We start from the raw sequence: 4,117 nt of genomic DNA on the forward strand, positions 1-4,117 counted from the left end.
TCCCTTGTCGTAGGTTTAGCCTGACTACCCATTTTCTTTATGGGAATTTATTCCAATCCCGAATCACAACCGGATGTTGCATTGTCAGTTATGACAACATTTGGAATAAGCTCTTGGTAAAGATTGTTAACTTGATCCCTCACTCACAGTGAGGTGGGCACGGATGGATTGTCGTTCAAGACGTAGCTGTGGAGAGTACCGTCGTTTAGTCGTGCATGGAACCGGCGAGCCTAGTTCAAATACCACTAAATTGAAATAATGTGTAAAGTTTACCAACTTAGTGTGTGAATTTCAATGTCCACTCAGACATTTTAGTGAGCTCTCTAATCAGTTAAAAGAATTCCTAGGTGGCCTATCGTCACTAACTTGAAAAGATTAACTGGTAATCAGATATTATTTCATTGTCATATGTGCGAAATACTAATTGGCATACAGCAACAACACATTTATGAACATTTCTTTCTGTGGGATTCGATCCTACAACCTCTTGATTCTAGTCCGTCACGCATCCACCAGGGCTAACAGAGACTGTGGTCGTCACAACTGTCAATTTTTGAAGTCACCATTAGCAAGATTTATTTGTACTTGTTTATGTTAATATTGTACCAAGCTCGGTGTAAGTCCCGGTGATATATGTGATGCAATTGTCTGTAAATCTGATTTAGGTGGTGTTTAGGCTATGAAGCTACAGTTCATTTGTTGTGCTTAGACCCTTAACGTGTTCAGACATCATATGTGCATACCTTCTGGATTGAAACACATTCCTGAACGTGTCTTGTATGTGTTTACATTCTTAACACGTTTTTACAGCGTGCTTTAAGAAGTGCATTATACGAACTTAATAAGGACTATTTACTAATCTACATAATTTTCGTGCAATCTACCAGGCAGGATAGTAAATCCGTCGTTTACTAACCTTCTGGACGCTGTGACTAATTAAGTTCGCAGAATTCACAAGACTATTTTTTCAGTGCACACACTTAAACACAGACACACACGTACACACACACGTACACACACACGCACGCACGCACGCACGCACGCACGCACGCACGCACACACACACACACACACACACGGTCACACCTGGAGACTTACAATAACCGCATGCAGGTAGCTGTATAATCTTGAACGCTACGTTAAACCCATCTCACCTAATTGCCATTTTGGACAGCAAGGCTTGACGTTAGTTCTTATTGACCAAGACTACCATTACCACGATTTCAGGAATATACTTAGTAACATCGTCCGACGTACGCAAATAAGAAAGTCACAGTTTTTCACATTTGACATTTATTCCGCTCTAAAAGTGTCAGATAGATAATGACAAAGACTGCTGAGTCCTTCCTCCTGATCACCATGAGCTTGGAGGACCAGCTGCCTTCAGGAGAGGGGTGTCATACTTGTAGCCCTTCCTGTAGTAGGGTCGTTTGGGGTAATACCTCAGTGGTTTATTGTTACGTCTCGGTTTCCTGTCCTTACAGTTAGGATCAATAGGATTGATATTGTCCTGAAGAAATTCGTTTAACCTGTCGTATTTTGGCGGCCATTTTCCACAATCTGGATCCGTCCTGTAGGTTGGAGTCTCTGCTGCAGCAACTGCAACACTCAGAATCACGACGACAACGATAGCTCGCAGATGCATGATCCTGGAAATATATCACAATAACACTTACAAATAATTTTTCCATTTCCTTAAGGTCTTTGTTACTGACTAGGACAGGAGTCTGGGTTTTTGTTGCTTTTATTACCATTATCTCAAATGTCAAATGTCTCAAATATAATGTATCCGTGATTCTGCTGAGCAGCTTGTGAAACCTTGCTATTTGCTTTAACCAACTGATCATTAAACGTTTTATTTAATTATTTACTTGGCATAGGCAAGTCCATTGTTTTCAAGACAAATATACACTCGCATTGGTATTCCAAAAGGAAATACCTCAAATGTGACTTCTTGAAGTTACATGTTTATCGACAGTTGTCATAGAAATTATAATATCCTTTCGTGAATTTTAATGAAATATATACCCAAAAACTGTACCACTGTCCATATTATATCGGCATGCATGCACACAACTGTGAGTAAACATGACCTACAAGCTTCCTTTGCATATGGTTTGAAACATGTCTTGTATTCGCAGAATATGAAATAAAAGTGACAAAACCCTTTCTATATTCATAAGATATCTCTTCAATAAGCAAATTTCCGTGAAGGTATTCATCAACGAATAAGTCAACTGGAAGCATTACATAACATCAAGGCAAAATAAAACTATTAGATAAAATAATGTTTTCTAAAAGATTTATTTCAAACGCTGAAATGGACTTACCTCGGTTTCAAACAGGCACGTTGTCTGGGTAAAAGGGATGATCTGCGATAGTGTGCCTTCAAAATAGTTGACTTGGATTCATACTAAAGACGAGGTTATAACAAGAAGAGATAGGGATCTGGGGCCCCTGGGGCATAGCTCTTTGTGACTCATCATCATATCGTTCAAACTAGGATAATGATGATATTTATTGTGCAACTTACCCGCACTTACTAATCTCTCTGTATACTTTATCTGTATTGCTATCAATTGTCACTAATTGTCCGAGAACCTTCTTTGGGGGTGTTGATTTATCGGCTTTTGAGTTTGTGAGTAACGTCTCATCGACCAAACAGCCAACCATTTCTCGACGGGGCAAGCATATGTATACAGCAACAGAAGTGAAAAAGTAACAAAACACGGTTCATAAATTATCAACAACCAGAGCTAAACCACTAGAGGGTAGTATTGTTGTAAATTCTAGAGGTGTATCGATTGATTGAATCATCCGCGCAGCGACATGTCCTTGACCTGATGTCAATACATCGACGTAAAGTAACCATTGATGTAATAACGCAGTCGTATTAACATGAACACGTATTGCCGACTAGTATAGTTCCCATTCTTTTTTATCCAAAAGACACCAGGAAAATGAAATTGTTGGTGGTTCCTGAAATTTGAAACATTGTGGCACATTTTGGAAAACTTAATTTCGTTTTAATCATTTTGGCACATTTTGACAAAGTGAATTTTGTCTGATAATGTTACTTAAATTTAGATATCAAGACTCTTGTTTACAAATTTAAAATTCAAGAACATGCGGTCTGTTTCTGGTTTGGTTAAACGTTTAAAAAGCAATATCAAGAATTATACTCTTTAGTGGATATCGTGGGCTCTTACTGTTTGTAGACTCACCCAAAAGCAAAAGTTCTTGGAGTCGTTTAATTTCCTTCAGTGACACGGAGTGTAGTCTTGTTCTTACTTTGTGCAATCACAATGGTTCCTGTAGGAGAGGGAACAAATGGTATCTTTTGGCCTTCGTCCTCTAAACTTCTTGTGACTATGGCTGCGTTGGCGTCTTTAGAATGGCGGAAACAGACTCAATATCATAAACGTTGGCAGTTCGTTGATTAGAAAGTTTGCCATCGTCTTGTATTTTGTCATTACATGCTTATGGCATTGCTGTGCGTAACAGAAAAAGCCAATGATTTTCTCTGGACATTCTATAAGGTCGACTGCATTTAAGGCTGATATCCTTACTTTCATGCAAAGGATGGGTTGATCTTCAGAATTGAAATGTTGGTGGAAACATGTCTGTTGATGTCCGATCTGTGCTGGCTAACTCGTGTAGTGTCTTTCTGACATATATCAATCCACAATGGGTACATTTAATGCCATGACGTTTTTAGTTTAACATGACATGTCTTCAAAAGGTTTTGTGCAGTAAGTTCTAGCTGTACAATTTGATTTGAATTCAGGATCTGTAATCAAAACAGGAAGGGTTTTGCAAGTTTTTGTGCCACATGAAGAAACACGGCGTGGAGATGGGTCGAAAAAATGTCCTCCAACTTCACTGAACATTTTGCAATGATGCTTGTAAATTAATTTTCGTTTATGAAATAGAAGTTGCCTTTTACATAGGTCGATTTTCATGACACACTTACAGTCATAATTGAACGTAGATTCTACTAAAGCTTGATTATGCCCCTTAGCTAAAATTAACTTTAGCTTAATATTCTTATGATATAGTTGATAGAATTCAATGGACTCACCTTTCAGCAGAGATTTTTTAGAGTTACAGAAAGGAT

General features: G+C 38.4%; 1 long non-coding RNA gene across 1 annotated transcript; it reads right to left on the reverse strand.

Annotated features, from left to right (window-relative positions):
- Positions 1–1,276: 1,276 nt before the first annotated feature.
- LOC125378792 lies at positions 1,277–2,513 on the reverse strand. The gene is made up of 2 exons (XR_007220503.1): positions 2,331–2,513; positions 1,277–1,649 (listed from the first exon to the last, which is right to left on the reverse strand). It is a non-coding gene; the product is annotated as an uncharacterized LOC125378792 (long non-coding RNA).
- Positions 2,514–4,117: the final 1,604 nt, after the last annotated feature.

The sequence above is a fragment of the Haliotis rufescens genome, unplaced genomic scaffold (genome assembly GCF_023055435.1).
Source record: "Haliotis rufescens isolate VD_foot unplaced genomic scaffold, xgHalRufe1.0.p SCAF_13, whole genome shotgun sequence".
NCBI lineage: Eukaryota > Metazoa > Mollusca > Gastropoda > Lepetellida > Haliotidae > Haliotis > Haliotis rufescens.